This window comes from Poeciliopsis prolifica, unplaced genomic scaffold (assembly GCF_027474105.1).
Source record: "Poeciliopsis prolifica strain line A6 unplaced genomic scaffold, Auburn_PproV2 SCAFFOLD002, whole genome shotgun sequence".
In the NCBI taxonomy this organism is placed as follows: domain Eukaryota; kingdom Metazoa; phylum Chordata; class Actinopteri; order Cyprinodontiformes; family Poeciliidae; genus Poeciliopsis; species Poeciliopsis prolifica.
Window position 1 is genome coordinate 10,827,270 of NW_026562377.1, and position 23,991 is coordinate 10,851,260.

General features: G+C 38.6%; 1 long non-coding RNA gene across 1 annotated transcript in view; it reads left to right on the plus strand.

The window, feature by feature from the left end:
- Positions 1–281: 281 nt before the first annotated feature.
- LOC129371519 (uncharacterized) overlaps positions 282–23,991 on the plus strand; it is a 30,898-nt gene continuing 7,188 nt past the window's right edge. Inside the window, exons 1-2 of the long non-coding RNA XR_008607159.1 lie at positions 282–514; positions 13,254–13,385. This is a non-coding gene — a long non-coding RNA (uncharacterized LOC129371519). The remainder of the gene's footprint in view (positions 515–13,253; positions 13,386–23,991) is intronic.

The following is a 23,991-nucleotide window of genomic DNA, read 5'->3' on the forward strand; positions in this document are numbered from 1 at the left end:
AAAAAGCATAACATCTCAATACCAATTTGTTACTTTTGCTCTCCTACCGCCCACCCCCTACCCGCTCTTGCCATGTTGAAAATTATGAACATTCAGACTCACACATTCTTGCGCACAGCCAAGTGAGGAGGCGCCTCCGCGTCCGTCCTGGGCCAATAGCGCGCAGGGTAGCCTTATCATACTTCTACCCGACTGGCCAATGGCGCAGCGCTCCCCGCTCACATGACGCCTTTCTGTGCGCTCTCCAGTCCTTTCAGGCGCTCAATCCCGGCGAGTGCAGGCATCACTGAAGACCTGACATCGGAGGAAATCGGACGTCCGCCCTTCTCTCCCTGCAACTGATTGACCAGGTGTTCATCTTAAACAAACTTTATCTCCTGACGATGAGGCTGACCAAGCACTCCTGTCGGCGGAGGACGACAGCCGCTTTTGCCGCTGGAAGAGACTTTTTGTGTCCAAACGGGGGAAAGGCAGGCTCTGAAACAATAACACCCCGAAGTTATTGTAATAAATTGTAAGTGGCGAGATATAATATTTTCCTTTTTCTGGATGCTCTTGTTCGCAAAAGTAATGACTTGGAAACAACTTCATTTTCAAATGCAGAACTTGTTTCACTTTTGCGTGGCACGAGTTCTGTTCTTTTTAGTTTTAATCTAAATAGATATTTTGACATAAAAAAACACCTTCATATGTCGGTGTATCATAACATATTTGACTTAAGTTAATGTTGGAGTAATCTGAGTTTGTTTTTTCCTGTCTCTGCTGTCGGCATTCTTTGTGTGCGTCTCTGTGAATGTCCTCATTGTGCATGTGTGGTTGTCTCCGCGCAGCGCCATAGAATGAAATATAGATAAAAAGCACACAGTAAACCCGCTGACCCCAGTCAGACAGACAGGCAGGCTGTGCAACCGGTCCACACGGCTCAATGAGGACAATTAGGGGGGGCCGACAGGAGAAATAAATGGAGTACTTGAGGCGCACTGAAACAGGTCTGCACTTCACTTCAAACCGCCTGACGGAGATGGAGGTGAATTTTAAGTCTTATATCGAGATAAAAATAAAAAATAAATAATGATTAATTGTTTTTCCTCCCCCTCTTACTTGTTAAGTAAAGTACCTTAAATGTCAAATTTCAGTGAATTGGATTTCACCTTATGCACCTTATGGGGTCATGTCATTCAGTGAACCTTTTTATTGATTGGAAATTAGAGGGTGCTGGGGGTCATAGGTGGGAGGAGGGAGTACAAAATTTATGTACAGTCCAGAGTTAATCCAAAAAGTAGGTGCCCTCAGATTTTTTTTTCTTTTTATTTTGTATCTACCGCACAATCAGAGGGAAAGAGCAGGGGACCAGGGCCATTTGATGTTTTGAAAGGCTTCAGATGGCTTTAATTAGGACCTATAAAATCTGTCTGCCCTGTTCTTTCAGGCAGTGGTCTGGAAAAGCAAGAAAGGGAGGGGAACGGGCAAGAGGAGAGAAAGAGGGAAAAAAGAAAAGCAAACCCGACACAGAAAATCACTTCAGTGGAAGATCGTCTAATCAAAATTTTATAACCCTCCTCTTTTTCTTCTTGTCGCTCCTTCCCCAGACTCCCACCCTCTGTTTCTTGATGCTGGTGGTATGTAGGCAGCGCTTCTTGTTCCCCTCTTTGTCTGGCTGCTGTCTTATCTACTCTCACCCACCCCATCCTCCCAACAACCCTCAAACCTAACTATCGCCTACAGTACACCGACCCCAGACACCTGAAGCCTAGACATAATGATCAAGAGAAGTTTCAGTCTGTCTGAAGTGCAGCCAGTTGTTTTTAGGTTTTCATCTTCTCCTCCCACTTTTTCCCCGCTCCTGTTCTCTTGCAGGCCTGGCTTGCCCTGCCTGTCCCCTGTTCCTCAACCCCAAATCAAGACACATAATGTTGTTTGTGAGTTTCTGTGTTTGCATGCAAAAAGGGTTGCAGTTTCAGTGCTACTGTGCTGCTGTCGCCGTGCAGCCTGTATGGATATTGGATGAATGTGGGTGACTCACAGAGCTGCAATAGACACACACTCAAACACACTCTCATGAGGAAACATCAAAGACTTATTCTGCCTTCTATTGTGTGAGTGTGTCTGATGCAGATTCTACTTGTGTTCTCCAGGCAAGCATATGTATAAATGTAGAGTCTTTGGTGGTGTGCTCTGTGATTCGCTTTACATTTTTCATCTAGTATTACTATTGCTACAATTTTGTTTCCAAACGAACCACAGGAAACTTTGATCCATAATTTTTTAAATCTTTTTTAAGTCCTTCTTCTTTTGGGGAAATTAAATGTCGATGTGGATTATGGTCCATAAAACATCAGAACATCAATATTAAAACAGTGAAGTTAAGTCCGTTTTAAGTCTCAGTTGAGCACTCCATCTCTTGAACAAAGACTGATTGATGGCGCAGAGAAGTCCTTATAATGGCCCGCCGCAAGCATAATGCTGTTGAATAGTCAGAAAAAACAACATTGCTCTGTATATATATATCAGAGAGAGAGGATTGCTAAATCTGAACATCTGAACTAACCAGTTGGCAAAATTTGGATGGCACCTATGAGGTAAATTAAGTAATATTTCCAACATATTTTTGAGACCAATAAGAAAGACAAGAACATGCATGAAAACATGTCTGTAGACATCCTGTATGAAGGTAATGATTAAGGTCTTTTGGAATCGATATAATATGACAAGCTAAAATATATTTAAGTTAAAAATTGGCAGACATACATTTAACAGATTTATCTTCCATTTGAGCCTCTCTTTGTTTCTCAATGCGTGTTGGATGTTGATTACATCATTTTGTGTCTTTCTGTATAGCTATCAAAAATATTAAGACGGGTTGTTTCGAAGAATTGGTAGTTGGGTTAATTATTAATCTTGTCCTTAGAAAATATGCTCCATTAAACACTAGTGTCTTATTACTAAATCACAGTTAGGTCTTTTTTTAATTATCAACCGAATGCTCATCTCTTGAACAAAGACTGATTTGACTCGCTGTGAGGCTTATACAATGACCCCTCTATTTCTAATATTGAATTCAAGTGATATAGAAAATAGCTTTTCTCCTTTTAATCTAAATGTGTATATGTGATCAAAGAAGCAATGACGAGATGTCCACCTAAGTACATTATTGATTTATAAATGTAGTTATAGGGTTATGGGGCTTGATCAAATGGGCTAGCTGGATGGATGGATGGATGGATGTATTTTATTTTTCCTTATATATAAAGAATAAGGACTGGACTTAAAAGACTCATAATGATGATGAGGACTGTCTCTAGTTTGTCATGAAGGTCTTTTAACACCTGAAATAGAAAAAGTATTAAGTGCAAAAATATATCAATTTTTTTGTTATATTTTTCTCTTTGAAAGAGTGACCTTGAACCATCCTTACCTCTTGCACATCCCTTTCTTTCTTGATGTTTGTTGGGTGAGATTATAAAAAAAAAAATCTCACAAATTTGGTATGTATTAAACTGGTTTGCCTTGCAGAAAATGGCTTGTTGGTTTTACTTTTATTTAGAATATGGTATGTATTCACAAATAAGATTTTATAGGTCCTACGTTTTTGATAATATTCCTTCTCCTGAACAAATTGATGAAGCTTCTGAAGTGACCCATCTGGAGCAAAATTTTAATGGCTAGGTAAAGAAAATATCAAATTATCTTCCATTTAAAAATGTAAATCTTTTTGAAGAGTAAAAGACATCCATATGAAGACCTCATTTGATGTTTGAACGTTGTTACTTTGAAGCTCGAATGACAGTGTTTTATTTTGTTCTGGCAAAATTAGGATAAGATGGATGAACTAAAAATACGTACAATTTTCAATGTTAAATTTAACATTAAATAAAGAAAAGGACAGTTTATCCTGAAATAGCTGTAAAAAAAACATGTCATCATCTTTAAGTTGATTAATGTCTTGTGCAATTTGAAATCTAAATATATATGTTAGGCTTACCAGATTAAAGATGATGGACATTTGACAGATTTATCTTCAAAGCTTTTGCCATTAGACACCTCTTTTGTTTCCGCCTCTTTGTTGGTTGTGCATTGCATCATTTTGTTTCAGATGGGTTAGCTAGACACTAAGCTAGCTTGCCTCACAGAAAACGGTTGATCAGAGTCTTTGTTAGACACTCGTCGAAAAAGGATATATTTTTAGCATGCCACCAGTTGTTTTTCTCGAATGTATCCATTTTTGATAAACTTGTTTATCTGAGGATTATCCCCTGAACAACTGGAGTGGGGTGAGTGGGGAAGGGGGTGGGAGGGTGCTCTCGCTGTGCATCAACAATATAATCTGCTCAAATGGGATGTTTTGAAGAACAAGTGTCTTTAAAATCTGTCACCGAGCTCCAGTTGCAGTTCTTCCCCTTGTTTTGTGTTTGTTTTCTGAAACTCTTTGCATCATCGCATCAGGGAGGTATGGGGCCTGTGTCTTCTTCTACCACCACCCTTTGAAGGGGGAAGTAATAAAAAGCTCAATGGGTGCAACAAGCTGTTCCTCCCTCCTAGACTTTGAGGCTCTCTACCTGGAGATGAATAGGAGGCCCCTCTGTATCGAAGGAGAAAAAGAGCAGTTTATTGAAGGCTGAAGATGCTAGACACTTGGTGTAAAATTGTCTAGCAGTGCCATTTTCGGAAAGTGCTTTCAGTTGAACTTATTACAGTGTTTTGATCACACAATAGCTTGTACATAACCCCTTCTCCCCTGGGCCCAACACACAGACACACGCAAACAGTATTAAAATCTAGACAGGTCATTGTTTAGTTAATGTTAAATTATGTGGTTAAATTCTGCCTAAGGTAAAGACGGTTTTCACACCTTGATAACACAACATTCATGGTAATAATGTTGAACAATCACAAAGCTGCAGATTAAGATTTTGGTCACCAGATTTATGCATGAAGAAGTGAAGTCATGGTCAGGAATGTAAATGGTGGAGTCATTCAATTACAATCATACTCTTTCCTGGGAAAAGTCCCCAGCCGTGAAGAGGTTAATTGTTTTTGAATCTTCATCCAAGGGGAGAAAATAGAGGAACGGGAGGGATAATTGAGCTGCAGATAGTTGAGTGGGTTATGGATTACTGTGCCTTCTCCAAAGGAGAAAAGAAAAGGAGGTGACCAGGAGAGGAAGGAGAGAAGGGGGAAAAGGAAGGAAGGGGGCGTGAAAGACTTGCTTGTGCGATGCAGCCGCGGGGGCCGTCTGGCCTCCTTAGGAAGAGGGAGAACTCCGATCCTGTTTAGCCCACGAGGTGACCCTTGGCCCCTTCACTTGCTCCTCCCTGCTCCAGGTGCAAGCCCTCACTGCTGGCAGCTCACACACAGACACTCATGGCGTGCCAATTCCTCATACACACTGCATGGAGGGGGGGAAACAGCACATGAAAATGCAGCTCCCTTTCACATTTTTCACCCCCATACAATCCCCCTCACTTTTTCTACATGCTTTTCTATTGTCTGGGGTTAAAGATCCAAACCTGCTTTTGCAGATGGGGTAAGTGCTGCCATAATATTTTTCCACCAACCAAGAAGATGGATAACTCTTTTTAAGAGGGGAGTAAATGAGATTTTTACATGGTGTAATAATCACAAAAGTGCTAATCAGAAGGATGTCATGTATAATTACTACAGTGTTTGATATCGCCACAGAAAACTACCTCAGGCCATTAGCAAAAGTTTCCTGATGTTATTAATGGGCGTTAATAAAATTCACGAAAGCCCTGATTGAATGAGCCCTTTGCATGGCCCACTGGTTAAAGCACTGTAAGGTTAATGAACCAATTTACATACTTTCTGCTGCCATCTGGGTGGAGTGACGAGGCAGATGCTTCCCTGCGCTGCACTGCGTTGTTCAACATGGAGGAATGTGTCAAGTCCTCAGAGGTCAATGAGCACATTTATTGTTTGGGTTCAGGTCAGAAACATCCAAGTGTGAACTGGAAATCAATGCTTCTAATTTGAGGAAACCTTTTTTTTTTTTTTTTTTTTTTTTTTGCTATATATGCTTGTTTTCTTTTACCCATTTTTCAAGATTAAAAAGAACAATTGCTCTAAGCAGAAATGAACTCCCAAACAGTATTACCTGACCTCGGGAACCTCAGATAATACTGATCTTGACAGGGACGATCCACAAAATATCACAAAGCCCCAGACAGGGGGAAAAAAAGAGAATTAGGATCCGTCCATCTCCTTGCCATTCTTGTATGGATGATCATGTTACAAATAGAGTGTTACAAAATGAGGTCTGTCCGTGATCAATAAAGCAGTTTGAAGGCAGAGGGAGACATTTAAAAAAACGGGAAGGCTATGGTTGGCATGGCCATGGTCTTGCCCCATTTGGTGGAATCAGATAAGGGGCTTTGGAGTAAAGGATGTTTAGCCCTAGGGCAGCTTGAATTTGTGGATATCCCTTTCACTGGCACCCTCTGCAGAATGATTTCATCAGCAAATGGGCAAAATAAAACGAGAATGAAATTTGGGATCTATTTGGCGTCTTTTTAATACTGTACACATGACAAAACAACTGAATGATTGGATGAGTAAAATAAAACATGGTATATAATCCCACCATTGTGTGACATGGAGCAATTTTTCTCTAAGCCTTGTGTTGCTCTCCAAGGATGCTGGCTTTCACCTCAGCCGTCACTTTACGTGATTTCAAGAAAATAAAATCACCCAGGTTTTGCTCTGACAATGCGTTCAAGCCAGCGAGTGTTTGTCTCAGATTAGCTCTTTGTGTCACGAGAGAGGGAAAAGCAAAGTGAAGCAGTGGGAGCGGAGGGTGGGGACAATGCACCCCCAATCCCAGTTGAAAGAAATAATTTGCACAATTTTCTGAAAGCAGTATTTGTCCGGTTGGATGGTTCTATCAAAGCACAGCAGCCACAGTGGAACATGATTTTGAAATGACATGGTGAGCTACAAAGCCGCCGATATGTCGGGTTAGAGTCATTTCTCAGCTGAACGCTCTTCAGGTGACTGCAAGTAATTCGTTCTCCAGTTTCTTTTTTCTTAAAGAAGAATCATTTTCACTGATGGCTGTGACACCAATGCTGCCACAGCTTCTGCTCACAGGCTTAGCCTTTATAGTTCTTGCTGGAAGGAGATGAAAAGACATCAGAGGAACACTTTACACCTTTAAATTCATCTCTGGAAAACGCAAATTAGAAGCTTTCAGTTTCTTGTACTTCTTAAAGGATTATCTATCGCTTACTTTACTAATTTTTATCCACTCCCTGCTCCTCAAAGTTCTCTCCCTTTTAAAATTGTTAATATAAAATGTAGGCTCGCATGAGAAGAGTGAGATTTTATAGATTGCAATCTGTTGTTCTCTTGCAGTTCAGATAAGGCAATTTGCCTCTGTACATATCTGTTGTTATCTTAAGTTTCAAAACCCCCTACAGTTTTCATGGTGACTCACTTCTTTCCAACCCATTTATGCTTGAAAACTTCCTAAGGATGAACAGCATATTTTCTGAGTTTTATTGTCAATGAGGGACCATTGGGCATAATGAAGTTCTGTTTCCCAGCGTGAGTTTGGAAGGCTCATGATTACAAATGCTCCTCTCATTGTCTCCCATCATCTCTTCCCTAATTGAAGACAATATAATGAGACAATAGGGTCTCGCTCATCATTCTGCATCAGCGGCGCGCCAGTCAGTTAAAAGCAGGATGGTGATGGTGGGTGGGACGTGTGAGTATATGGATACTTGAATGAGCGCAAGCTTGTTTAATTTGGACCAAGAATATGGACAATTAGGCTACATCTCCCAGGGGGGCTGTTTATTTCTGGTCAGCTTCTCCACTTCATGGCCGTTTGCCCTTGTAAACACTCCTGGATGTGTCTGGGATATGCCTCTGGGGGGAGAGGGGCGAGATCTTGTTTGGCGGGAAAATCTGCCTCTGGAGGGGTTGTCTCAGACGATTAGGACAGCTGAGAGAAGAGGGTCCCTCTGTGCCAGCCCCCTTCACCTCCCTAATATGCTCTGAATAAGTTCACCTCCTCCCTGCGTTTGTTGTGGGGTTTTAGTGGGAGGTGGGGGGATTATGTCTGGCTATGGTTTAGGAGTGTTTGTCATCTGCCCTCTTGAGGCCTACATTGGCCCCCTTTGTCTGAATGTCAGGCCAACAATGTCAAAACACACAATGTGCCTATCCAATCAGGAGACCTTAGGTTAAGAAGTGACCACAAAATGTCTTAGTAAATTCACATTATTTTTTTTATTTGTTTATTTTTTCTTCTTTAAATTTTTAACTTTCAAATATTTTATTGTTGCATGTTATTAATTGTATTAAATTATTTTTTAGTTTTTTTTTATTTTAAGAGTGACATCATTCCTTTGACAGCATTACTTCTAGCTCTGCAGTAAAGTACAATTGAATTACGCAGAAATTTTGTAACCGTATAATTTTTCCAATGAGTAAACAATGGGCTTTTGATATGAGTCACTGAATCAACAAACTCTATGCTGTGCTGCAGTGATGCTCAGCTTTTATGAAAAGAAAAATCAATCATACAGGCAGATGAGTTACTCATCAATAAACCAAAATGATTTGCTGTCACATATTTACAGCTAATGTATTATTGCCAGTAGGAGATCCATCAAACCTCTTAATCGTTTCTTGAATAAATCAAACAAATGTGCTTCTTAGCCTATGTTTTCAACATGAAAAAAAAAATTCAAAGTTCTCTAACTCACATTAATCTATTTTTACTTGGATAAAGAAGGGAATATACTAGAAAATGCGAAACTAAATTAAACCTTAATAGCTAATTGCAGTTTATTCAATGTCATAAAGAAATAATACTCTAATTTTATTGCATACACTTTAAATTAGCGGCTATTTGCAACTTGATACTAGCTAATATTCCTTTTATAGGTGTCTCCATATATCATCTGCACATCAGTTTACTGGTCTCAAAGGAGTCTCTATGGCTCTGCACAGAGCAACTCTGTATGAAATTTGGAAGAAGGATTCATTCATCACTGCACAATGGCTAACAAAGAGGGCACTGAGTTCTGGCCAAGTATCACAAGTTATATTGAATGCACACAAAACGGTGTAGCAATACAGTCAGGAGGCAAAAAATTCTCAGTGACTGATAACCGTTCTGCAAGATTTAGCTTCTAAGGAAGAAAATAGCCTAAGTGGCTTTGCATTCAAGTCATTTAGAGCCCAGGAAATTACACACATTCCTCTTTTCCTGTTACCAGAATATACTTGAGAACAAGTCACAAATGTTTTGTATTGCTATGGTCAAAATGTAATAGTCATTGCATCTTTTTTCACCCTATGATTTAATAATGGCAGGGCTGCATTTTCACAATAAATTGCAATGTAACAAAGGGTATTTTCTATGTGTAATGCTAATGTTTGATTTTCAGAAAAAAATATATAAAAATTAAATGCATTGTAGTCATGGGCTGGTTGGAAGATTCTCATAGTATGTTAACCTTAAATGAATATGATATGGTATTTAATTTAAACATGGAAAACAAACATATAAAACATAATATATTTATTCTTATTTAAAACAGAAAAGTAACAACTATTACTGCTGCTGTTGAATATAATCACCATTCAAATTATTAATACGTTTTGATTTTCATACATAGACTATGAAAAACTATAAACACATGATACATTTAGTAGGTCTCAAGTGCTTATTTTGCCAATTTGAATGCTTTTCTACTATTCTGCTTTCATAGAGGAGCAGAAGTATAACAACCTAACGTTAGCTGTGTGGTCAGCCATCTACTGCAGCTGCCCTTATCTTGACAGCTGCAGTACTGAAAACAGTGTTACTTCAAAAAGAGCAATTGTATTAACTTCAGTTTTTAAAACATGACTCTCAGTTGTTTAATATTGTGTGTTTCCAAACAGCCAACCCTGTCCTTGTAAGTATATAGAAAGTTTATGAGCCTTTATCGAGTCAGCTGACTGTCAGTTAGCAGCATGAGATTTAAGAAGGGTAGCATTAAATCACATCAATGTTGCCCTCTAACCTTTTTCCATTCCTCAGATCCTATCTATCCTGCTTTATAACAATATTATTTAATTTATCTCTCTCTTAAAAGTTGACTTTCAGTGCGGCTTTGCTCAATTAAAAGTGGACATTTGATTGGACTCACAAAACACACTCACCTATGATTTATAGCATTCTTCTCTCAGGTTGCATTAGGTAAAAATATTTTCAACTTGTTAAACGGGTGTCAAGATGGATGACTGCTGTTTAATCAGCTATATTTAAATTTATGATGTGCAAGTTTCACATATAGACACTCTAATACAATTGCAAATTACTCAATTCTTTTTCATTTGGCCACAGTATTTTAGTCACAATTTGCACAAGTATGACTGAGAGATTGTTGTAACAGTTCCAGTTTTTTTTTTAAGCAACCAAAATACTTCAAAACATGAAATTATGAAGCGTTTATTTCTTTGGTGTCACATGAAAGGAGGAGTTTATTTTAGGTTTTGATTTAATTTTTTCATGGTCTGACTGTACCAAGAGGTATAATAAACTTATGAACACAAAGAGTTTCTCAGTAAGCCCTTAAGGCATGTTCTCCTTTTAGCTCAGGTTTTGAAAAAGAATTTAAATAAACACACCGAGAGTTTTGTGTATGTGTGTGTGTGTTTCCAAGAACAGGTAATTACAGCTGTGTGCATGTGTCTGTGCTTAAAATCAAGGATATAACTAAAATGAAAAATGTTGATTCTTGTTCTCAAGGCTTCTACCACATTCAAAAAGGGGAAACAAAAGTTCGAGCCTCATAATCACTGTGATTTTGGTGTTTACTATACATTTTTATTGAAAAGTTTTCTACTAGACATGAAAGTGAGACAATGGCATAATTCTGTAAATAGAACCTAAACTCAGAAGTTAAATCCTAGTACAATTTTTAATCTTTTTTTTTTTTTTTTTTTGAAGACTTCAAGGCTTCAGGCCATCCTGGTTAATACAGTAGCAAACACAAGTATGTTCAAATAATCAAATAGACAAGGATATTTTCTTTGCTTTTTTTTTTCTGTAGGTACAAGAAAGCAAATACAATGCAGATGATCTGAGTGGGCAGGAAGCCTTGAAGGTTCGCATCATGTCTGCCACGTTCTACCCGGAGGCATTGGAGCCTACGTGCATACAGAAACACACACAGTAGGGAATGCAAGCCACCGTTCTCCGTCAGAGCGCAGCAGGAGTCTGTCTTCATCTGTCCTATTGATTAATGAAGCAGGCGCAGCGGGTGTCACAACCAGGCAGGAGTCTAGATCAAGGCACGAAGCTGCATCACTGTAGTCATGCCACACAAACACACACACTTTCACACTCGTTTTCACTGTCTATGACATGTTCTCTCTGTCTATCACAGCACATGCTCCACACACATAGAGCCATGACAGATGCGTGTGCATGGAAACTGAAAGACATGGTTCTCACGTTGTCACGGCTCACTTATATATCACATCCTCAAACTCAGAGTGAATTAACGTGCCCCCCACCCCAGTCGCCCCACACACAAAGCTGGGAATGTGTTTACAATAAACACAATGTTTGCGGATTACATGGGGTTAATGATCCGATTTATTTCCTCCAAGTTGCCAAAATGTTTGTGTACTTTAGCTAAAAAGGTGCTGCTCTACCTCTTGGTCTCGCTCGCTACCAAATGAGACATTCCCCAGACACCACTACAAGAACAGCATTTATGCTATTAGGGAGCTGGGTTTGCAGGACCCGCCGTGGTACCAGAATGAATTGGCTAAAATTATGTCCTGAGTAACCCTGGTGGGCTCGGACCCGGTGTTTTTCTTTGCATAAATGATAAATTATATGTTGTGTACTCCCAGTCGTACTCATATTATTTTTTTCAATCATAAAATCAATCATTTTCAAAGAGAAGAAATTAGACTGAATGTTTTTCTTCCCCACGTCTTTTCCATCTTTACTTTAGAGTTTAAAATTAGCTTCTCTGTCCAAACCGGCTGTATTCCTTTGGAAATTACTTTCTGTGATGGGAAGCCTGGAGTCGCAGGGTTCACTGAGGGTGTGGTCACTTGAAACCCACCTTCGTTTTCCCCACAAATGCTTTCTGAGCTTGCACTCATCTCGATCTGAGTAAATACTAGAAAAGTACAGAAAGGAGAGAGAAAAATAACAGCAATTGAGTATTAGAACCATACTTTTTTTTCTTCTCCCACTGACCTTCCTCCACCTATATTTTTCCTCCTGCATTCCCTCCCTTCCTCTCCTCTGGCGTTCCTGTCGAGGCATGCCTCCGTCCCCGCCAACCAGCATCACTCAGGGCAGGATGAGGGGGCAAGGAGAGAGGAGGGGAGGAGGACAGACAAAGGAGCACTGTTGCTGCCTTGTTCAAGGGTTGACACCAGACTGGAGGGGTGCGGTTAGAGAGGTTGCAGGCAACGAGAGTGTGACCGAGGAGGGTTTATCATTAAGAAAAAGAGATTCAAATGAATGGAGGGGTGTCTGCGCTGCCCCCAGTAATAAAGAGGACAAGCAGTGCCAGTCATTTTTCCACACTTGCAGCTGGCATGCTCTTTTTTAGCAGCGCTATCACTTGGAGCGAGTGTGTGCGAGTGAGTGATAGAGGAGAGTCATTGTTTTCTGGCTATTGTGCATTATTTGCTTTACCCTCGTGCTTTATCTGTGCAGCTGTACGCTACAAATGAGATGGCGAAAGGGAGGGTCTGTGTGCTCAATGGCGGCTGTCACAGCTGTTAGCAATTTCATCAGTGCACTGTAAGACGCCCCCTGCACGCACTCTCGCAAAACAAACCGTGTCAATTATTTCGAAGCAGTTACAGCCATGAGAAAATTGCCCAAACTGCGCATGTCAACACAGTTTAGGAAAAGAAAAGAGAGACGAAACGGACAGAGTAGCAAGACCAAACTGTTACGCAAACTATAAATGACACTTGTATAGTCGTATGATGCCTAAATATTAATCATTCATTATGGGAATGTTTTTTACCATAAGCACTTAAAACCCTAGAATTTGCATTGATTTGCAATTATTTTTTAGCTGTCTCGCCTTCCTTTTTGCAGTGCAAATAAGAGATTTAAATTATGCCCATCTCTTTAAGTAGGAAATTTATGTGTTGTTTTTTCTCTCTCAATGCAAGGTGCTTGTCGACATCAACGCATTTCACTTAAAGAGTTTCTTAAGGATTTGTTTTCCGCTTTTGGTCTTTTTCTCTGTCAGGCCATGAAATGAGGTGACACAAGAGGAAGAAGCTGAAGAGAATTGACAGTGTTGGCCTTCACCCAAAAGGCGAGAAGAGGAGGCAGAAGACCCCCTGACTCAAGCGGTGAGCTACGAGGAGAAATAGACGAGGTGAGAGCTTAGTTTATAGCTGGCCTCAAAGCATTTCTCTGTCCTGGTTGCCTGAGTCAGGTGTTCAGCTGGGGCAGGTTTCATGTTTTCATTCCTGCATGTTTCTGTTTTTAAGTATTTAAGTGAGCATGGTGTGTGTGAGTCCCTCCCTCGTGTTGAGCCACAACCAACAGGTGAATAAGATTTTCTGTCCCAGTCACTACCTCTTTCTCTTTTTTGAATCTCAGTTTCCCTGTTTACCTTCAAGAAAAGAAAAATAAATATGGTTGGTTGTCTTCCACTTTTCAACCAGTTTGTATTTCTTTCCTTGTTTATTTCCACAATGAATTCCCACTGTTTTAAACGAACTGAAAATGTAAATATCAAAAATATAATATTTGTAACATATAATTAGCTAATCCACAACACTGTAAAGCCTGAATAAGAAGATGTGAATTTTTTTTTTTATATCAACCGGCAAAACATGCTACCTAAATATTTTCTTAGTCCAGAAAATATTTAATCTGAACAGTTTGGTAAGATTTGGATTTCACACATAATGATTGCTACTTTGAATAGTGTGCAATTATTTTATTGTAAAATTAAAATATTGCAGAAGCATGTGAAAAAGTAGTAATCTTAATGTCTGAGCTCCCAGAGAGCACAGACTGAGATTTATGTATTTATTTTTAACACGAACATGAATATTAAAAAAATATATATATTATATCCAGATACAGATGTTTTGGAAGAGACTTCCCAAATATGCCCTTTGTGGCCAACTCCGGTGAACTGCATCTCTGCAACATTATGAAGTAGACGTTAACAAGCCCTGAGCTACAATCCACGACAAATGTAGTTTTGCTTTTTAAGTTATCTGTGTCACTTTGGTCTGACTCGATTTCCATTAGAGTTCAAACAAAAGCTAAATAAAGAAAGGGAAATCACAAAGCGCTAATTTAGCAAGGCTCAGGGTGATCTTTAATTTTTTTGTTAATATTTACATTTCAGCCTTCTGCTGACACAGGATTGGCATTGCAGCACATTTTGATCACAGTCACAGATTGCAGTATCCAAATACAAATTATACAAATACTTAAGGTTGTGTATTTTAGTCTCACATTCTCACCAGTTACAATTCATATTTGTCTGGATACAAAATTGGGTTTATGTTTAAAATTACATCCAGAGTTCAATGTAGCTTTCAGAGCCCAAGAGAACACAATTAATCTGAACAGTTTGCTGGATTTTCAGACATATTTTCAACCCTAACTTTCTAAATGGAGATAGACAAAAGATGGTTCTGTTTTGATAAACTAACACAAAGGCATCCATGAACACTTCACCCTCCTTCACTTATATAACTGAAGTGTTGAGCAGACTGTAAGTCAAGCAGGTAAATGCAACCCTTAGGAAAGCTGTGGAGGTGGAGACTACATTTGCATATTCATACATCCACGCATTATAAATGAGGCTAAGGTGTTGAAGTACATCTAAGCTGTTTAAGTCATGAAGGGATTATTTTTGTCGGCAAAAACTCTAGATAAGGAATTTTGAGGACTAGAAATAATATTTCCGGTGGTTTAATCAATGCGAAGAGATTAACTTTAAATCCACACTGACAGAAAATTCTCTGGAAATTACAAAATCCTTACATATGAAGTGGCCCATGGTCATGGATACTTAATTAGGAAAGTAAGCAAAAAAAGTTTTCGGTAAGAAGTATCTGTTGGGTATCATTTGAAGAGACAGGGTTGTATGTGAACCCGCCTGTATGATCGGAGAATCTGTTTCATAGTTAGGAGTTTTCTTCCATCCCCTATTAAAGCATGGAAAGCCTAACAATACTGGGATTTAGAGAGGGAGAAATAAATCATTACCTTGGAGAACAGCATACCCACAAGGCAAAACACAGGAATGAACCTGGCAGAGGAGCCACCTTATTGTTTTAACTGTGTTTCAGCAGTTCCCAAAGTGTGTGTCGTCTCCATGAGTAATCTTCTCACTCTGTGTGTGAAGCTGAAAGCAGCAGTAAATCATTTTCCTCCGTGCAGGCATGAGCAGAACGGCCACCAGCACACACATATTGGGGGGATGGTTAAAGAGGCGATACAGCAAGAGGCAAAAGACAATGTTGTTTTTCTCAGTACATGTCATCCTCCCTTCTGATGAAACACTCTTCCACCTCAACCTTCCACCCACAGGTTACAACAACAATGATGGGATTCTTCTTCAAAGCTTTTCAGGGGTTTTAGTTTTTAAACACAGAGACGATCCATCTATTTTTCTCCCTTTCCTCGGGTGTTTTTAAGAGTTTAGAAACTAGTAATACTTATGTTTTTATAGCATTAATTTGTCTTTCAATGAATACAAAACTTCATTTTCAGACTTTTTTTCCAAGGCGATTCAGACATTTTATGTTAAATTCATCCACTAAATATGTCAGCTTTTCAGCTGCAGGTATTACATCATCAACTTTCAATCCGAACTGCTGCTCACACTCATGTTCTGCAGAAGACTGAGCAAATTCAATTCCACGTTTGCTCCATTTCATTTTAGGTTAACTCATTTTATATCAAACCAGCATAGGCACTCTCACCTCTCTCTTCTTGCACTTTATCTCTTGCACTTATTTTTTTGCAGCAATTTTGTTGTGTCTAGACTGATTTTATGTTCTCTTGAGTTCTTTCTTTTTATCTTTTTTTGTCGTCTCATTTTTTTTTTTGTTTGTTTGATCCAAATGGAAGAAACCTTCATCTCTATGTTCTTTTACGTAATTGCGTCTGTCACAGTATATTTATTACGTGGCACTTTTTTTTATTATAAAAAGCCATAAAATAATTAAATGGTTTGGGAGAATTATAGGATGTTGAGCGATGGTTGTATCTGTCTAGCAAGACTAGGAAAAATATTTTTAAATAGGAGTGGTTTAGAATGTCTTTGAGGTAGAAATGCCTTCTTTCATCATTGGATGAATGAACCACGCATCAACCACCTGGGATTAGTGGAGACATACATTGTACCGTGATGCACAATCCCATTGTTTTAGGGACTTGTCAAAGGATGCATGAGTTGTCTTGGGAAGAAAGGAAGGATAACAGTGGAGGATGTAAGAAAATATTTAGACATGCTTCGGCTTTTTCCTCTTCGCCCCTGTTTCCCCTCTAAAGACATGACATGTTTCAGCTGCAGACGAGTTTGTCTAAGATAGCTTTGACCCAAAAAGCAGCTTGGATCTCTAATGGCGTCCCTTTAGTTAGAAAGAGGTGAGGTAAAAAATGCTCAATTGGCAGTATGTCAGAAGGTTTTATTTTATGAATGTACACATACAAGAAAATGAAAATGTCTTGTCATGTTGTATCGATTCCGTGAAAAATTTTGAACGGACACAGCAGGTAATTGTCAGTTTCATGCTTATGCCCAAAGAAAGAAAACAAAAACAGCAAGTGATGCACAATGGTCATGGTCAGGACAGCTGGTGAACACGCATGAAAACTTAAAATATAACTGAAAGACTAGATAGCATTTGTGTTTGCACCAAAGGCTTTTATGGTGTAAAATGTCACTGCAGTTTGAAACTAGAGGTATCAGCGTGAGATTCTCAAAAAGAGAGCATACGTGGTTTTGCAGACAAGAATTTACAGCATGTGGAGTCAACAGAGAGAAAGAGAGTGAGAGCAGCCCACTAAGTTTCCAAGTTAACTTTCAAGATAATTGAAAGACAGAAAGGATAATGTGGAACTAGTAAATCTAGAAGTGTTGAGGGTCTGTGCAGTGGAGTCTCTAATGTCTTTATAAGATCATAAAAGCAATGCACTTCCTGGCCTCTCTCTAATTGCTGCGAGGAATGGGATGGGGGAGTCTCAACACTATGTGGCTACTAGATGAAGCCTCCAAGTCCTTACTGCACAGCTTATTGGGGTGATTCATTATTTACCACCATGTTGATAAAACCGACAGAGAAAGAGAGCGGTGAAGCAAAGAAAGCTTACATTGGAACATTTAGATAAAAAAAATAATAACAACATAGGAAAAAAAATATTATGTCAGAAATACAGTTGAATAAAAGGTGGCAGAGTGTTAACCACGAGCTACAATCCAAACCCTGTCAATGCAGTTTCTAACAAAAGCAAAGTTAGAATGTAGATAAAGCGCGATTATTTTGCTGGCTCAGCTGGAAAATGACTGGGCTTCCCCAAAGGGTCTGTACACAAAAATATGAGAGAAGTAATTGTTGACATAATTGAAAAAGACAAGATTTCCATGTCACAAACTGCTTGTCCAAAGAATCGAGCCCCAACATTCAACTCCACAAGCAAGCACAGTGATGAACAAGGCCTTTAAAAAAGAATGTGTATTTCTTCTACTTCTTTGTACAAACACATGCACTTTAAGCTCATCTTTAATAGATTAACTATGTGGGATGAGTGCCAGCCTACTTAGAACAAACATTATTATTAATATATGTTTTAAGTGGTAATAGTAGCTGCTCATCGGGTAGAAAATGCTGTGGATCTTGGTAAAGACAAACAAGATCTGTTAAAAACAAAACAGAAAAAAGCTTCTGAAAATGTTAAAGTTCATTTTGATTAATGTGGATTTTTGAATTAACCACAAAAAAATAATAAATTCTGGTAAGGTGTGTTAAATGCAGAAAGAAATCATATTGTGTCCACCCAGAAGAATTCCTATATCCATTATGGTCCTAGATCATTTTTCCTGTACTGTCACAACCGGTATTACTGAAAATAATTTTAAACTCTGCTTCAAGCTCATGCATGTTGTTTTCCTCTCTCCAATCTATTCACTCTTCGTTGACTTGGAGCTTTGTGTTTTTGTTTAGCAAAATGTAAATTCCGGTCTTAATCTCCATCTTTTGTCTGCGACTTATGAGTTTTTGAGCTGCGGCTCTAACTTTGCTTTGCTTATTTTGTTGATGAGCACACAGGGCTTGGGGTTTTATTGTAACCAACCTCGGCGCACTATAGGAGCCATATAAGAGTTGCTGTTTTTTTGCACCCAGTTTTATCAGTGGGTGAACAAATGAAAGAGGAGTCAAAGGCAGCCCCCTAAGCTTTTCATAATGCGTCCCGAGAGGAGACAAAGGCTTGCATTCACTGCTGGGTGTCGATAAGACCTATCATTAGCCTGCCATAGGAGGTATTACTAACACACACACACACACACGCACTCACGCAAACACGTTTATGCTCACACAGATATACACAGAGTGCAGTAGGTACTTATTCTGGTGCTCTATTCTCTTTTCCACATACACACACTCACACACATAAAATATCCATGTGCATGCCAGAAGTAAAAGAGGCAGCCATGCTCGACTTGAATCGAATAAAAGCTAAGGAGTGGACCCCCCGCTGTTTTCCCATCACAGCCGAATTCTCTCTGCCTCATATTGTGAGAACATCCATGCCTGGCTATACAGTGTCTATGCATACGTTTCGCCTTCTTCGTGTATGGCAGTAACTTTGTTACGCAGTTATTGGAAAGATGTGGCGTTCTCAAAAAAGACAACGGAAATAAAGTGTAAATGTTCTTTTTATGAGTCTTTACATAAAGAATTTAGATAAAACCAACTTCATATGTTTCTATCATCACTTTCAAATGTATTTAAATGTTATCGAATCGTCCAAACATACTTTCATTTTGTACCCGAAAACAAATGTTTTCCTTCACATGAATATATTCAAATTTCCAATTAATCATTTTCCATTCTTCTAATCCACTTTTGTACTTCTGCTATGAAATAAATCCTGTTGCTTTGCTGAAAATGTGCTATATAAATAAAATTACCTTCAGTTACTTATTGGAGTAAAACAATCACATTATCTGATTGTATTACAATCACAAACACACAGTTTTCATATTGAATTGTATTAAAATCACAATCAGATATTAGCTCTGATACTACTGTGGCAGTATATTGGCAATAACTTGAATTCATTAATTGTCAAAGTGAGTAGAAACAAATTTATAAAATGAGTGAAAAAAATTAGAACATTAAAAGAAACAACAGAAGTCATTAGCCACTAGCAATAAGAAGCTGTAGGATGCAACATCAAAGTAGAACATTTCATTTTACAGCCTTTATTGCTATCAAAATACCATAATGCATTTGCCAAAACTTCTTAGAAATCAGTTCACTCATAAAACCCACTTGCATGTATGTATTTGTGTTAAAATTCCAGTCCATCAATTATCCTGTGACATGTAAAATAGGTCTAGAAAGAAAAGTGACCCAGCAGACCAGGCGATGCCAACTAAGCGATTAAACTGAAGAAAAAGCAAATGGAAACAGGCTGCTATCCTAATGATGGAAGTCCTTGTTTACAGTAATAATACCAATGTCTCAGAGTTAATAGACTATTGACTTATTGATGATTGCATGCAACACACATTACATTTACCTAACAAGACGGGAGCAAAATTGGATGGGGAAGAAGAGTTGTGTTTGTGTGTCTTGTCGAGTTTTGGCTGGGGGTGGGAAAGAGTGGTAAGACAGCGCTGCTGTCTGGTTCCTAAGTAGATGATGGACCGTAGCTCGTATTCCCATTCCCTCTCATTATCTTGGCCCCCTGAGAACATATGAGGTTACTTACCTTCTTTTGCTCCCTGCCTAATGCCAAGAGTCAGATCAGGGTCATTAGCCTCACTACTTGAAACAAATGGCTTTAGATAGCATCTCAGCCAAACTACAACACAAAGAGATTAACCCTTTTGTCCCCTTACTGCATGTTGAAAAAATGTTTTTAATAGCTGTGAATCTTGATTATTTTTATTTTTAGCATTGCTAGTTGTTATATTGGAATTTATTTTCATTGAATTTCCACTTCCCCGAGCCTTGAAATCTTGCAGCATTCAGCTAAACATCACAGCTGTGTGCTTGAAGACAAAACCCACAGAGGGAGAAGTGGGCAGTGGATCAAAGCGCGAGGAGGATTTGTCTGGCAGATAGTCACTGAGGTCCTGTCTGCTTACACTCTCTCTCCTCTTGTGTCTTCTTGTGCCTTTTTAAGTCTCTACATGCTCAACCAAAACAGTTTCCCCCTCATATTCCCAACATAAAAATTAGAGATCGCAGACGGGAACGGGTTAGTCACAACAGCCTCCTCTTTCAACAGTTGTTTTCATATTGCAGCTCTTGTGTGTGTCCACATCTACAAGCTGTCATGTTTTTCCTCCTGTTAATGAAGTGCTACACATTGTGCAGGTGTTTATTTCACTTAGCTGTCATTCCTTTCCTTTAAATATCTTGATTATTTTTTCTGTAGTCCCTTCACAAGATGTAATGAATACAAGATCAGAATACTAAAAAAAAAAAAAAAAAAACATGATAAGAATATATCTTGTTTGTTTCCATCCAAAGTAAGTGTCTTTACCAAAACGTTCTTTCCATAAAGCTTTGTCATGAGGTTTGTGGACTATCAGTCGAGGGGTGGCTCAGATGTCTGTTTTGAGCTGAAAGTTACGCCCAGAAGATGGATATAATTAAGACTAGCGCATTTCTTTGGGGAGGGTGTTTTGGTAACTTTTCTGGGTGGTCTAGCACTACATGCCTGTGCTAGTTTTATTGTAAACAGGAACAACATGGTAAAAGCACATACACACCGACAAAGCAGATTAGCGACGTGGTGCGACGTAAACGTAATCCTGGAAAAAAACATAGGCGTGCTGGACGTTTCCTGCTTCACTACCTGCTTCAGTTGTTTCACGGGGTGTAGTGGAACTGATCAAAACATTCATAGATGTGCAGTTGAACGTGACTGCTTCGCTTTACTAAAAATGTAAATGTGCACCCTCCTGCATTTCATCACTTAGCTAACTTTAGCCTCCATCCAAACCTGTATTTAGCCTCTGAATAGAAGCCAGATGATTCAAAACCGAAGGGTTACATTTATCTGTGTAAACTTACCATAAAAACCATAAATGCCTCTCTGGTCTTTGAAATGTATTTGTGTTCTTACAATGATCTCATAGCCCAGGGAGCCTGACAAAATGTCCGGATTTTTCTGTCTTCAAAATTTCACATTCTCACGTATTGTACATTTCAAACCTGGGTGGCCCATTAGAAGAGGAACTCTTAAATCTTTCTGTGTTGTTCTCCACTCATTGTATCACTTTGGACCACATTTGTTTTTGAGTTAAATGGCACAAAAATGTAACGTGGGTCAATGGGAGGTTTATGCATCTTGTGACTGCATGACTGTTATTTTTGTTCATGACAGCATAAATATAAAGATGCATTTTAACAGGAAACCATGCATATGGAAGCTTTTTAATTGAGTAGTTGCAATATATTAATTGCTTTCTTATAATTGCATTTTGACACATTAATAATAATTTTAAAAAAATGGAATAGCAGTAAGTGCCACAATAAAAGAGCTTAACCAGAAATTCTGATTCATACTGTTTTCCCCTTAACCAAAAGAAAAAGAAAACTTCCTGTGTTCCATCAAATATTCAAGTATCCTAATTTCACCATTATGTCTATCGGTCTCTTTGGGTTGCTGGGTAAGCATGGATCTTTACAGTTGCATTTTATTTTGCAAACATTTGGGTGGTCCCCATTCTTTTAAGAAGCTTACAATGGTGAATATACTGGGGCTTTAATGATGGCAGTACTCTTCCCTGTTCTCAGCAGGAATTGAGACAGAAACACCTTGTTTCTAGCAACATAGTGTTGCTAGAAAAAGGTATGAGATTCTCATGGTGTTATAAGATTAAATTTAAACCCCACATTTCATTGTATTAAGCTTACACACACAAAAAATACTAAAGCAAAAATGTAAAACATAGTCTGGCTGGGTTGATCTTATTACTGTTCAAATAACCTTAATAACATAGGCATAATATTTGTAGCACTTATTTTATTATTTTGAAGGGTGAAAGTGTCTAGTCCAAGGACACAATAGTTGAGACAGGGTTTTGAACCGTCAACCAACCGCTTACTGGATGAACTCCTACAACCATCGCCCTTGTGCCCAGAAAAAGAGTGTAATAACCTTATTTCAGCCAGCTGATTAGCAGTGTGCAGCAAGAGCTGAGAAAGGAGCAGCTTAAAACTGTAACTTTTCAAACTTTGATATACCTTGATACTGGCTGTGCCTAAACAGAGATGACTTTTTTTCTTTTTTTTTAATATATCGTCATTGTGAACTGAGGATGAAAGTTCTTAGTTGGCATGAATGGTTTAATTTCTCCTTTGTCTGCAGTGAGCAGCTTTCCTGTGCTGCCCTCTTTCCCTGCATTTAACATCAAAGGAAAGTTTGAACAATAGAGGCAATTTTTCGCATGGTGAAGGTCAATCATTGTTCTTCCTCTGAAAATGTAGATCCGGCTGAGAAGCCATACTTCTATAGCATGTCTGCTTCTGCAAGACACCCATTAAACACATTTAGGGAGATATTTATAGAATATTTAATTTCTGCATGTTTTTCTTTCTAAATTTGATATTTGTTTTGTAATGTAGATATAATTATCTGAAATTTTCTGGCCCATTTATTACAGCAGTGGTGTTATTTTGTAAATTATGTTTGTAAATTTTACCCCTATGCAATTCAGCGAACAAGATTAAGACTTAGATTGACATGAGGATAAGAATGGCTAATGGAAGTGTATTCATCTTGCAACTCACTTTGATGAAGAATAAAAAGAAGCGATTGAGATATATGTACTGTGCTTATTTACATGATATTCTGACTTCTAGATATATTTAATAAGGAGTGCATGAACTTGCCATATCTAATTATGACCACTTGCTTTTCTTTAAGCCAAAGGGCAGAAATGATCCCAAGCCAGAAAAGATGGATGTTTAAAAGGACTCTGAGGGACTACTTAAAACTACAAGCAGCGGGGTACTTCAAGGGGAAAAAAAAAAAAAAAAAATCATTAATGCAGCTTAAGTAGCTTCAAAAAAACACTAATGAATATGACTTCCACGGGAACTTTGATGTGCTTTACTGGCCACAACTCCACAGTACCATGTCTGTTATCTGTAAAAATAAAAAGCCAAATGACACATGAATGAAATAAAGCCGCATGAGATAATGCAACTACAAAAAACTAAGTCTAAATCAAAATGTTATATATATTTTTTCTGGCATTACAAAGAAAAGCAAACCATAGCTTTGGATAATTGCAAAAAGCAAACCTGTTTCAGGTAGCATAACAAGAAATGTAACTTTTTAAAACATTTTTTTTAAAATAGTTCAACACACCCAGAAAATATACCGTACTACATAGTGTTACGCAATCAATCACCTCCTGATACACCCAATACGATTTTATTCCTCCTTCTCAGTCTGGCCAGCTGTAGACTTTAGACTCAGAAATTCTTTTTGATAATTCATTCTGTCTCTCCGCACATTCACTCTCGGCCTCATCCTGCTGCTTCAGCGTCAGACGCAGCGCTGCAGCCTATAACGCATTACAGCCAGCTCCCTCATAATTCTGAAATTCTTCAGTTTGTGTCGAGCACCACATGACAAGAACACAGTTTTTACAGCATCTCTGTTAAAGAAGATAAAAACAGCCACTTCAATGTGCAATTTGTCATGTGTTTTTTATCAGGGTCTTGTATTATATAGACTCCAAAGATGCTGAATTCATA